At 53.8% G+C, this 13,481-nt stretch overlaps 1 protein-coding gene across 2 annotated transcripts in view; it reads right to left on the reverse strand.

Moving 5' to 3' along the window:
• The window catches only part of IQCD (IQ motif containing D), a 26,229-nt gene extending 12,749 nt beyond the window's left edge, over nucleotides 1-13,480 (reverse strand). Inside the window, exon 1 of one of the 2 annotated variants that reach the window (XM_051826587.2) lies at nucleotides 13,256-13,480. The gene's annotated coding sequence lies outside the window, so the exon portion shown is untranslated. The remainder of the gene's footprint in view (nucleotides 1-13,255) is intronic. The other variant, XM_008272277.4, reaches the window with a different exon arrangement.
• Nucleotide 13,481: the final 1 nt, after the last annotated feature.

Below are 13,481 nucleotides of genomic sequence, written 5' to 3' on the forward strand. Positions count from 1 at the left end.
TGTGGGAGACGTGGATTGAGCTTCTGACTCTAGCTTAAACTTCTCCTATATGCAATAAATCTTTCTAAATTTGCAGCAACAGAAAAAAAATATTGGGGACCCTCTCTGGTTGTGATACCTTCCATAGAGGATTTCGTTTCTCTTTATTATTCGTATTTTAGCCCCTGTGCCACTAGAGGGAGTGCGGTTATCTTTTCATCACTCTCCAGTCTGATAGCTAGGTGGCATCTGCTGGATTTTACAAGCCAAGAGAGGAAAGTTCTGCAAGGTTTTAAATGACCCTGCTATGGGAGGATGCTCTCTGACAGTGTCTTCCATCCCATGCCTTCTTCTTGCAATGTGACTCAGGAGCTGCACCCAGAACCTTCACTCTACCCAGTCTCAGTTTGAAGACTGACTTTCATGGTGAACATAAAATGAATTTTTGTTTGTCTGGTTTCAATAAATCCCATCAAGTAGAGACCTGGGGAAGAGACTTGTTCAAGACTCAGTGCCTATAGCATTCCATCTACTTGACAACTACAAAGGTGACTATGAGTTCACGCCTGTTATAGGTGTATGCGCACATTCGCAAGTGCATACGTAGATGTGTAGCAACGACAACTATGTGTCCTCGTATGGATGTCACAGCTGCGTATGCTATATACACACCCCCACCTGTGCATATACATACAGCAGGGCCTCTGGCAATGCTGGGAGGGAACCAGGAGCTCGGGAATATTGCTGGCACCATGATGGGGCCAGGCTTGCCGCCAGCCTTGGTGGCTCGGAGTGGAGGAGGTCGAATCTATTTTTCCCTCCCTTGAACCTCAGAAGACCCCATGACCTGTTTTAGCCAACAGAATGTTACATAAGTAAAGCTGTGAAACTTTTGGACAAAAAGATGTATTTAGGGATTGGTGTTGTGGCGTGGGCGAGGGTGGGGGGTTATTGCCGGTTCTAGTCCCGGCTGCTCCACTTCTGATCCAGCTCTCTGCTATGGCCTGGGAAAGCAGTGGAAGACAGTCCAAGTCCTTGGGCCCCTGCACCTGTATGGGAGACCCGGAAGGAGCTCCTAGTTCCTGGCTTAGGATCGGCTCAGCTCCAGCCATTGTGGCCAGTTGGGGAGTGAACCAGCAGGTGGAAGACCTCTCTCTCTCTGTCTCTCTCTGCCTCTCCATAACTCTGCCTTTCAAATAAATAAATAAATATTTTTTTAAGAAAAAAAAAGTTACACAGAGAGTGCACGTGCCAGAGAGCTTCCATCCATCTGGGTTCACTCCCCAGATGGCTGTAACAGCTAGAATTGGGCCAGTCTGAAGTCAGGAGCTTCATCTTGGTCTCCCACATGGGTGGAGGGGCCCAAACACTTGGGCCATTCTGCTTTTCCTAGGCCATTAGCAGTGAATGGGGTAGAAGTGCAACAACTGGCATTTGAGCTGGCACCTATATGGGATGCCAGCACTGTAGGCAGCAGCGTTACCTGCTAAGCCACAATGCTGGCTCCAAGGTTGTGGGACGTTTTCTTTCTTTCTTTTAAGATTTATTTATTTACTTGAAAGGCAGAATTACAGAAAGGCAGAGAGAGAGAGAGAGAGAGAGAGAGAGAGAGGTCTTCCCTCTGCTGGTTCACTCCCCAGATGACTGCAACAGCCAGAGCTGCGCCCATCAGAAGCCAGGAGCCAGGAGCTTCTTCTGGGTTTCCCACGTGGGTGCAGGAAGAGCCTGAGCCATCTTCTACTGATTTCCCAGGCCACAGCAGAGAGCTGGATCAGAAGGGAAGGGGCTGGGATTAGAACCAGCGCCACTATGGGATGCCAGCGTTGTAGGCGGAGGCTTAGCCCACTATGCCATGGCACTGGCCCCGGCTGCGGGACTTTTAAGACCAGACTTGAAGGTGTCTGCAGCCTCCTTGCATCTTCACTGCTTGTGTTGCTCCCTCTGGAACGGGACTCCATGGACGACATCCACACCCTGCAGGGGAGAGTCCCAGAGCGGCCACATGGAGAGAAAGGCCATGTGGAGGAGGCTGAGGAAGCGGACCTGTGAGGAGGAAAGCCTTCCTGGGCCTCCCAGACACCAGGCGAACGCAGCTGAGGGATCCAGCCAATGCTCCCGGGAACAGAAGAACCACCTGGCCAAAACTTTGCCCAAATTCCTGATTGGAATTCCATGGAACAGATGGAACCCTAAGCAAGTTGTATGGAGCCACTGTATTTTGCAGCTGTTTGGTACGCGGCAATAGGTACCGAAGCCACATGCCTATAGGGTAGGCAGGGCCAGAACCAAGCCGATTCCACCTCACTGGAGTTGACCTTTCTTCCTGCTGCCGTGCAGAGAGCACACAGGGTCGCACTCCCGTGGACACAACCCAGGACCACGTAGGGTTTATAGCGGTCGAACTGTCACCCATTCCTTTCTCCTCACTTAAAAAAAAAAAGCTTCTCAAAATGCAAGTGAGTGATAATGACTAAATCACTTTAGGAAAAGCCTGAATCACCTCTCATTATTCTGATGAGTCAGCCATTCATTATTTTGGAACGTATTATTAACCAAGTGCCAAGACACACCTCCCACTGAGAGGTCACAGCACATGTATTGCGAGATCACTGAACTCTTCCCTTGTGATTTCTAGCTACACTGGAGAGTTTTGCCTTCCTAGCCCATTTCTCTGTCTTTCCGTGATCTGTCAGCTCTCAGATTGGACTGAGAAAACTAAGAAGGAAGGGTTGGTTGGCAGTAGCACAGTAAAGGCGAGCTTTCATGTGAGATGAGCTCGTGGTTTGCATTTGGTTTTGTTTTAAGATTGATTTATTTATTTGAAAGGCAGAGCTACAGAGAGGCAGAGGCAGAGAGAGAGAGAGGTCTTCCATCTGCTGGTTTACTCTCCAGATGGCTGCAACAGCCAGGGATAGGCCAGGCCAAAGCCAGGAGGCAGGTGCAGGGGCCCAAGCACTTGGGCCGTCTCCCACTACGTTCCCAGGGGCATTGGCAGGGAGCTGGACCAGAAGTGGAGCAGTTGGAGCCCACTGCAGGCAGCAGCTTAACCTGCTGCACCACCGCACCGGCGCCAGGGCTCGTGGTTTCTGCTTGGAATTTCTACCCTCAGGAAACATTTGCAATTCCTGCACAGTTGCAGATTGGATTAAATCAAGTTGCAGACTCAGAATTTGCACAGCTGATTTTACACATAATTCTCATGTTCAGCCATATTTCTTTCTTTTTTTTAAAAGATGTGTTTATTTATTTGAAAGGCAGAGTGACAGAGAGAGAAAAGAGGAGAGAGATCTTCCATCTGCTAGTTCACTCCCTAAATGGCTACAATGGCAGAGGCTGGCCCAGGCCAAAGTCAGGAGCCCGGAATTCTGTCTGGGTCTGGAACGTGGGTGTCAGCCATGTTTCTGAGAGGTGCAGCCCCCACCCACCGCCAGTCTTCAGGCCCCACTGCCACCACCTCTCCCTCACCCTGATGTTCCGCTGACGACTCACAGGCGTCTGCAGTGGGTGAGGGAGTCCTCGCTGCTCGGCTGGATTCTGTTGCCCCTTGTTGAGTAAATGGTCAGAGGTTTCCCTTTGAAGCAGCAGAAATTTTCTTTCTAGCCTTGGGAAGATTCTTTAATCCTGCAATCCACACGCCTAGTTTTTTTGTTGTTGTTGTTTTTAATGATTTTTATTTATTTGAAAGGCAGAGGCCGGCGCCGCGGCTCACTAGGCTAATCCTCCACCTTGCGGCACCGGCACACCGGGTTCTAGTCCCGGTTGGGGTGCCGGATTCTGTCCTGGTTGCCCCTCTTCCAGGCCAGCTCTCTGCTGTGGCCAGGGAGTGCAGTGGAGGATGGCCCAGGTGCTTGGGCCCTGCACCCCATGGGAGACCAGGAGAAGCACCTGGCTCCTGCCATCGGATCAGCGTGGTGCGCCGGCCGTAGCACGGCGGCCATTGGAGGGTGAACCAACGGCAAAAGGAAGACCTTTCTCTCTGTCTCTCTCTCTCACTGTCCACTCTGCACTCTGCCTGTCAAAAAATAAATAAATAAAAATAAATAAATAATAAAAAAAAAGTTTATTTGAAAGGCAGAGAGAGAGAGAGAGGATGGGGCTGATGTGGCACAGCAGGTTAAGCCACTGCCTCTGACACCGGCATCCCATGTGGGCACCAGTTCAAGTCCTGGCTACTACATTTGCAATCCAGCTCTCTGCTATGGCCTGGGAAAGCAGCAGAAGATGGCCTAAGTGCTTGGGCCCCTGCACCTGCATCGGAGACCCAGATGAAGATCCTGGCTCCTGGCTTTGGCCTGGCCCAGCCCTGGCCCATTACGGTTATCTGGGGAGTGAACCAGTGGATGGAAGATATCTCTGTCTCTGTAACTCTGCCTTTCAAATGAATGAGAATGAGAAACAGTCAGATGGACAGAGTTCTCATCTGCTGGTTCACTCCCCAAATGCCCACAAAAGCCAGGGATGGGCCAGGCCAAAGCCAGGAACTGGGAACTCCATCCAGGTCTCCCACATGAAGGTCTTCTTTCGGGTCTCCCATGCAGGTGCAGGGACCCAAGTACTTCAGTCATCACCCGCTGCCTCCCAGAGTGTGCACTAGCAGGAAGCTGGGATGGAGAGAAAGCCAGAACTCAAAAAGGCACTCGGATATGGGATGAGGGTGTCCCAAGTGATGGCGTAGCTACCGTGTCAAATAAATCACCAAATAAATGGAGAGGGCAAACTCAGCTTACTAACAGGCCTGCTTCCTTACAGGGAGTTGCTGGCACAGTAGGAGAATGGAGGCTTAAGATAATTTTAAAAAAATTAGGAGAGAGAGAGAGAGAGAGAGAGAGAGATCCTGTCTCCCACTCTGAACGCCAAATGCCTACAAAGCCGAGGCTGGAGCAAGGCTGGGTGGAGGCCAAAGCCAAGAGCTGGGAATGCAACAGAGGTCTCCCACGCGGGCGGAGGAACCCAGTTCCCTGAGCCACCACGGCCACCTCCCAGGGTCTGCCTTCGCAGGAAGCTTGTGGGGAAATTAGGCACACGAGGTCATTCAAAGATGGTGCCCAAAGGAAGTAAGGTGGGCGGAACCCAAGGTTGTTAACCACCAAAGCTGATCGGCCACGCAACATCAGGGGAGGTGACAACAACTAATGACAAGTGTATAGACATATGGTTGGTCCTGTAAAAAATCTCCCCGTAAATGCCTCAACAGTCCTGTGGTTTGGTGCTTTAAAAGGCTTTGCTATGTGTGCAATAAACGAGTTCTTGCCTGACTTGACTCCCCGCTGTGTCTGACCATCTCCAGGATCCAGGGAGGCTGGGGAACGGGCGAGCGCGCACTTACCTCTCCCCAGACGCATCCTCGTTCGGGTGGACTAAGACCCTGCAGAAGCTGGAGTCAGCAGCGGGACTGGGGGCTGACCCAGGCCCTCTGATGTGGGATGTGGGCATCTTAGCCACCAGGCTAAATGGTGGTCGAGGAAAATGGTATTTCACAGTAACAAAACATCGCAGCTCCTGAGTTAGAACTAGACGATACTGCCGTGGGTCTTGTTTTTGTTTTTTGTTTTGACAGGCAGAGTTAGACAGTGGGAGACAGAGAGACAGAGAGAAAGGTCTTCCTTCTGTTGGTTCACCCCTCAAATGACCACCACGGCTGGCACTGTGCCGATCCAAAGCCAGGAGCCAGGTGCTTCCTCCTGGTCTCCCATGGGGTGCAGGGCCCAAGCACTTGGGCCATTCTCCACTGCACTCCCGGGCCACAGCAGAGAGCTGGCCTGGAAGAGGGGCAACCGGGACAGAATCCGGCGCCCTTATGAGATGCCGGTGCCACAGGCAGAGGATTAACCAAGTGAGCCACGGCACCAGCCCACTGCCGCACTTTAATAGAGGAAACTGTGCACCAACGTTTGGCCGATTGCCTTCCCCCACCCCTGTGAGAAGTGCTTGGATTTTTAGAATAAATCTCATGAAGCTGTTTCTTTTTCAGACTGTGTGGGGTTTCTTGCTCCCCCCATCTTGAGCTACTCCCCCCATGCTCCCCTGTGCTCTCTGGGAACCCAGGCTCTGGTTTGCAGAGGTTCCCCGGCGGACAGCTTCTGCCTGTGGCTGCGGTGGTGGCTCCGTGGCCATGGCCCCGTGTGATTGGCTGCTTTGGAGACGGGAGAACAGTTGAGGTCGGGAGGGAATGCGCTCCTGTGGACACACTTCGAGGTTGCTGGCTGCGATGAGAAACCTTCCCAGGCCGCTGGTGCAGCTGCAGCCCCAGGCCGGCTAACCTGACCTTATGGGCCTTCATTTCCTCATCTCTGAAGTAGACATGGGGGGCCGGCATTCGGGGCAGCAGTTAAGACACCATTCGGGGCCGGCGCCATGGCTCAATAGGCTAATCCTCCACCTAGTGGCGCCGGCACACCAGGTTCTAGTCCCGGTCGGGGCGCCGGATTCTGTCCCGGTTGCCCCTCTTCCAGGCCAGCTCTCTGCTGTGGCCAGGGAGTGCAGTGGAGGATGGTCCAAGTGCTTGGGCCCTGCACCCCATGGGAGACCAAGAGAAGCACCTGGCTCCTGCCATCGGATCAGCGCGGTGTGCCGGCCGCGGCGGCCATTGGAGGGTGAACCAACGGCAAAGGAAGACCTTTCTCTCTGTCTCTCTCTCTCACTGTCCACTCTGCCTGTCAAAAAAAAAAAAAAAAAAAAAAAAAAGACACCATTCGGACGCCCATTTTCCGTATCCCAGCGCCTGGACTGAGCCCAGCCTCCATTCCCTGCTCCGGCTTCTGCCGATGTGCACCCTGGGAGGCAGCAGACGGCTCAAGGGCCTGGGTCACCGCCACTCACGTGGGAGACTCGGGCTGCGTTCCTGGCTCCCAGCTTTGGCTGTGGTGGGAATTTGGGGAGTGAATGAGGGGGTGGACTCTCTCTCTCTCTCTTTGTCTCTCTCTGTCTCTCTCTCTCTCTCTGTGTCTGTCTCTCTGCCTTTCAAATAGATAAAACAAATAAATAAAAAATTATGAAAGAGAACCATGAGCCTTGATTGGGAAGGCGAGGGAAGGGGGAAGCAGAGGGTGGTTGACAGGCACAGGTGCACAGGTGCACAGGTGCGCGGGTGCGCGGGTGTGCAGTCAGAGAGGAGAAATGGCCTCCAGTGTCCTACAGCGCAGGAAGGTGACTGTGGTCAGCAACAGTTAGCTGTATATTTCAGAATAGCTGGCTGAAAGGACCTCGAATGTTCCCAACATTCAAGTGACACATGTCCAAGGGAACGGATATGTCAATCACTCTGCCCTGAACATTACACATTGTATATATGTCTCTCTTTTTTAAAAAATTTATTTATTTATTTGAAAGGCAGAGTTAGAGAGGCAGAGGCAGAGAGAGAGAAAGAGAGAGAGAGAGGTCTTCCATCACCTGGTTCACTCCCCAAATGGCTGCAATGGCTGGAGCTGTGCCGATCTGAAGCCAGGAACCTGGAGCTTCTTCCAGGTCTCCCACGCAGGTGCAGGGGCCCAATGACTTGGGCCATCTTCTACTGATTTCCAAGGCCATAGCAGAGAGCTGGATTGGAAGTAGAGCAGCCGGGACTCGAACCGGTGCCCATACAGGATGCTGGACTGTTTGTAGGTGGTGGCTTTACCTGCTCTGCCACAGCTCTGGCCCCCCGTGGTTGTGCCATTCTACACTGCCATCATCGATGACCGTGAGTTGCTCCTACTCCACATCCTCCCCAGCATGTGGTGTTCAGTACCAGTTCCACTCCTGATTTCAGCTTCCACCCAAAATACACTCTGGGAGGCAGCAGTCACGGCTTAAGTACTTGGGACCCTGCCACCCACGTGGGAGACCTGAATCCAGCTCCTGGCTCCTGGCTTCAGATTGGCCTAGCTCTGGCTGTTGCAGCCACTGGGAGGTGAACCATTGTATGGGAGACTCTCTCTCTCTCTTTGTTTCTCACACTCTGCCTTTCAAGTAAATAAATAATTAAAAAAAAAAAAAAGATAATTGAGGGCCAGCGCTGTGGCGCAGTGGGATAATGTCCTGGCCTGCCGCGCCAGCATCCCATATGAGTGCCAGTTCAAGACCTGGCTGCTCCACTTCCAATCCAGCTCTTTGTTGTGGTCTGGGAAAGCAGTAGAAAATGGCCCAATCCCTTGGGCCCCTGCACCCACATGGGAGACCCAGAAGAAGCTCCTGGCTCCTGGCTTTGGATTGGTGCAGTTCTGGCCGTTGCGGCCAGTTGGGGAGTGAACCAGCGGATGGAAGATCTCTCTCTCTCTCTCTCTCTCTCTCTCTGTGTATGTGTATGTGTGTGTATGTAACACTGCCTTTCAAATAAATAAATCTTTGAAAAAAGAAAGATAATTGATATTTTAAAAAATGGCATGACCACATTGCTGGACGGTTTGACAGTTTCTTAAAAACTAAACATCCTCTTCCCACAGGATCCAGGAAACATGAAGTCGTGTCCACACAAAAACCTGCACACAGATCTTACCGCGGCTGAGCTAATCATCGCCAACATACGGAGGCAGCCACGGGGGCCGTCAGTGAGTGGATAAACCATGGCACCGCCCGACAGTGGGGTCCTGGTTGCCACTGAGATAGGAGCGAGGCAGCCAGGGAGACACACAGCACGTCAGGACCTGAATACACAGCCCGCCGCCAAAGGCAGCTCTGCGCAGACAGGAAAAGGATCAGGGGTCGCCAAGGGTTAGGGAGGCAGGGCGGGATGAACTGGAAAAACAGAGTGTTTGGGTCAGTGGAGATGCTGGGCATGGGACCGTCACAGTGGCGAGTTGGCATTAGACATCGCCAAACCCTTAGAATGTACTGTACAGCGAGTGAACCCGCAGGCGGCCCCGTGACTCGGGTGATGACGACGGCCAGGCAGGTTCATCAGCCACCGGACATGGGCGCTGTGGGGGCGACGCTGATGGTGTGCGTGTGTGTGTGTGTGTGTGTGTGGTGCATCAGGGATGGGCTTGGGAATCCCTGCACCTGCTCTCCAGGTTCTGTGAGGCTAAAACAGCTCAACAAGTAAAACCTCAGGGGTGCAACCCTTTCGTGAGTGGTGGAATAAATTAAAAATGGTGTCAGGAAACATCAGATACACTGCATGCAGTATTCTTTTGTCATTAAACACGGGTGCTGGGTTGAGCAGAAAAATGCACCTCTTTGGCTTGTTAGAAGAGAAGCCACCCTGCTTCTCAAAGTCCTCATGGCAACGGCACCTGGTTGGCTGCGGGATGTAACCTGCAGCCATAATTGGGAGGCTGAGGGCAGAAGAGACGCTTTTCCTTGACTTTCTGCATTTAAAACGTTCTTGAGTTTTAATCACTTTTACTTTCAGTTCCACTAACTAGGACCTGAAGGGGAAGAGCAGGGACGTGTGTGTGTGTGTGTGTGTGTGTATCTGGGTGTGTCTATGCGTGCAACTGTGTGTGCATCAGTCGTGTCTGTGTGCACCTGTGTGCATCTGTGTGTGTCTGTATATCTCTGTGCACCCATGTACATCTGTGTGTATGTCTGTGTCCATATGTGTGTCTGTGTCTCTGTGTGCATGTGTGTGTGTGACCAGCCTTTGTCTGAAGATAGCAGTCTAGAACAGGGTTTCTCAGCTTCTGCCCTACTGACTTGCCGGCAGATAATTCTTTGTGATGGGGCGTGCTGGGCGTCACAGGCTTGGTAGCGCCCAAGGCGCCCACTTGCTTGGTGCTGGCAGCATTCGTCAGCTGTGAGCAGTCGCAGGGACCCTAGCAAATGTCCTGGGGCACTGCGGGGGGGGGGGGATTGACCCAGCCTGAGACCCACTGCTCCAGAAACGAGGGCCTTGCTCATCTGTGGAACTCCTGGCTCCCCCACCCTCAAGCCCTGTGCTCTATCTCTGTTCAGAGGCAGGCTTGTCCAGGCCCAGCATGGCCCCACCCAGCGAGCTGGTATCTCTGCCACCCCAAGTCTCTGTCAGTTACAGCCTCAAGATCAGCTTCCCCAGCTGGGTGCTAGCAGTCCAGGGCGCATGACTGTCCCCTCATGGGCTAACTCCGGCCAAGTCCCTTATCTCTCTGGCAATGGGGGATGCGCCCGTCCTAGCCCACATCAAAAGGGGAAAAGGGGGCTGGGCAGAGGCGGGATAACTTCACAGTTGGGAAAGCCCTTGGAGAGTTCAAAGCCGCCTTCAAAGGGGAGTGGTTATTATTACATGTTGACACATCAGTCGGGGAGCAGCGGCCTCCCTGCCCTGGGCACAAAGGCTGCACCTGGGAGTTCGGCAGCGGCACAGGGGGAGGGACTCAGCCCTTTAATTTACTTTTCCTCACCTCTAATGTTTCAGTGGGACCGAACGTGAACCCCAGGCTAAGCCCACGGTCTGAGTAGGTCTGGAATACGTTCCCGAGGGAAGGCCCTGCCCGGAGCCAGAGCCCGGTCTGGGATGCTCCGGGCAGCCAGTCCAGCCTGGAGGCCGTGGGCACAGCCGCGGTGCCTGCTGTCCTGGGTCACGGGCTGGTGCGAGTGCAGCCCAGGGACGGGCACAGCGAGCCCGATGCACACCGTGTACTTTCTCCGTTCAGACGAGACGGAGCAGAACGGCGACCGCAGCACGCACACTGCTCGCTCTCTTAACTGTGTCCCACTTCCACCACGTGGCCTTTTGACCTGGCCTGGCCTGGCTGGGATTTCCCCGTCCTCTCGAGCACCTTGTGGGTGGGCTCACAAATAAAGCAGGCCCCCTAATTAGACCGACTTAGGACATTTAGCCATCATAGTTCCCCTCACTGCTCGGAGAGGGAAGTGACAGGTCCCAGAGGGGTTTGAAGCAATGACATGGGCAGCTTTGTAGCTTGAGAGAGAGTGTGTGTGGCGGGGGAGGGGAGCATGGCAGGTGCTTGTCACGGTGTAGCTTGTCACGGTCGTCCATGGAGATGCGGGTGGCCTCATCGGGGACAAGGCAGTGGCCAGACAGAGATGCACAGGGTAGGTAAAGTCCGTGGGATGAGGGAGAGGACAGAGTTCAGGCGGAGGCCTACTTTGGTGGTGTGGGTGCCAGTGAGATGGTGTGGAGGGGGGAACAGGAGTAGGGGCTGAGCGAGGAGAAGCCGCCTGTCTCAAAGTCTGCCGCTCACAGCCCCTGAGCTGTGGCCACTCTGGCTTCGACTGACCGCCCTGGCTCCAGGACCTCCACATTTGATGTTCCTTTGACCAGAGACCGATCCCCAGGCCCAGACTGGGAACTTCTCACTCCTTAGGTCTCGGCTCAATGGCAGCTCCTCCGCAGCCGAGGACAGAGAGCACACGCCAAGCCCTGCAAACCCTCTGCCCGTTCCTTGCATCATATTTATGGCACACACCTGTTGAGGTCTAATCTACCCACTGCAAGGGGACAGTGCAGACTTACAGTTATGCCACATCCCTACGAATCAGCTTTAGAACATTCCCCTCACTCCCCCAATTCCCATGAACTAATTTGCAATGTCTGGTGCCACCCACACTTCATTTATCTGGCTATTCTATATAAGTGAAGTCATATGGTATGGAATCTTTTGTGGCTTTTTGCTTAGCACAATGGTTTTGAACCAGGAGTGATTTTATGTTCCAGGGGGTATCTGGAAATAATCCAGAGTACGTTTGCTTTCCACACCTTGGAGAGGGTACTGCTGGTATCCAGGGGGTAGGGGCCAGAGACACTGCTAAGCATCCTACAGTTTGCAAGACAGTGCCTCAAAAGAGACAATTATCTGTCCCAAATGTCAGTAGGGCTGAGATTGAGAAATCCTGAAGAGCACACAGTTTTTGAGGTTCACCCGCACTGTAGCCCGTTTTCCGTATTTGATCGCTTAAGAGCATCGCATGGGACATCCACAATTTGTCTTTCCATTTCCTGCTAATGTGATTGGGAGAGCAGCGGAAGACGCCTCGAGTGCTTGGGCCTCTGCCGCCCACCTGGGAGACCCAGATGGGGTTCCAGGCTCCTGGCTTCAGCCTGGCCCTGCTCCAGCTGATGAGGCCATTTGGAAAGTGAACCAGCCGACGGAAGACCTTTTTCCTCTGTCTCTTCCCCTCTCTCTGTTACTCTGCCCTTCAAATAAATAAAAACAAATCTTGATAAAATTGTGATAAAATAAACATAAATGTTATCTTTTTTTCCATTGTATTTGAAAAGAGAGAGAGAGAGAGAGAGAGGGAGAGAGAGATTCCTTCCATCTCCTAGTTCGCTCCCCATGCCCACACTGAACACAGCTGGGTCAGGCTGAAGCCAGGAGCCCAGAACTGCACCCAGGTCTCCCAGGTGGGTGTCAGGAACCAAACACCGGCACCGTCACCTGCTGCCTCCTGAGATGTGCACTAGCAGGGAGCAGGCGTCCTGACAAGGGACGCAGGCGACTCCGGGGGCTTCTCCCCCACTGCTCCAAACCCTGCCCTTTATTTTAGTAACCTTGAAGGCCGTTACACCCCCACTCACACGCTTCCATCCCCAGAACCGTCTTCACCGCCCAGACTGTAACTCTGCCCGTGCCGCACCACCCCCCTCTCCTGCCTCCACCCCACCTTCTGGAAGTCCCCTGGGGTGTAATTTCACACTTGCCAGTGGATTATTTCTCCCGTGACTGTCTCCCATCCTAGGCCACACGCTCCCAGCGGGCAGGAGTGCCGGTCATTCTGCTTATCCCTCTGACCGCAGTACCACGGCAGGCACTTGGTTAACACTTGTTGAATTCATAAATACTTAAGGTGGGAAACAGAACACCCTGGGAGCCATGTTAAGAGGGAAAAGTCAAGGCTGGATGTATTTTAGAAAAAAATAATAATAATACTCGCTGAGCACCTGCTGTGCTGCCCAGCCCGGCGCCAGCCCCGTCACTGAGCGCTTACTCCGCTTGACACACAGCTAACCTCTGCGGCTCCACACTTGCCCGAGTGCACAGCCAGCCCCCGCTCTAGGACGGAGATGCGAGTCAGACTCCGGAGCGAGTGCGGACCCAGACGACCCCAAAGGCCCCGGGCTGCTGGGCGGAGCCGCGCTCACCCCCAGCGCCGGGTCTGACCGGGGGAAGCCAGCTAAGACGGGGAGCCGACGGGGTCCCCCGTTTCGGGTGGGAGTGGGGCCGCGAAGCGGGCAGAGCCCACAGGGGGCTGCCCTGTGGCCCCCGCGGCGGTGGAAAGCGAGGTCCAGCCCGAGGCCCGGAGCCGGGACGGCGAGGCGACGGGGCTACTTATTCCTCAGGGAGCTGAGGGGCGCGGACTAGCCCCTAACCCACTTTCCTCGGCGTCCCAGACCTCAGGGCGGACCCCGGTTACTCACCGGTTCCGAGGGGTTCCACCTTTCTCTGCAGTTACAGCGGCGGTGCCCGCGTTGCTAGGTTACCTGTCAGTCTCAGGGGGCGGGCCTCGGAGTCTGACTGACTTTGCTTTTTACCATTCAATTTCTTGTTTTGGTCCGTGAGCCCCACCTCTTGAGGTCTGACCAATCAGAAGCAACGCCTCGCTGCTGTTCCGCCAATTGAAAGACCTGGGACTTTCTCTGGGTT

The sequence above is a fragment of the Oryctolagus cuniculus genome, chromosome 21, assembly GCF_964237555.1.
Source record: "Oryctolagus cuniculus chromosome 21, mOryCun1.1, whole genome shotgun sequence".
NCBI lineage: Eukaryota > Metazoa > Chordata > Mammalia > Lagomorpha > Leporidae > Oryctolagus > Oryctolagus cuniculus.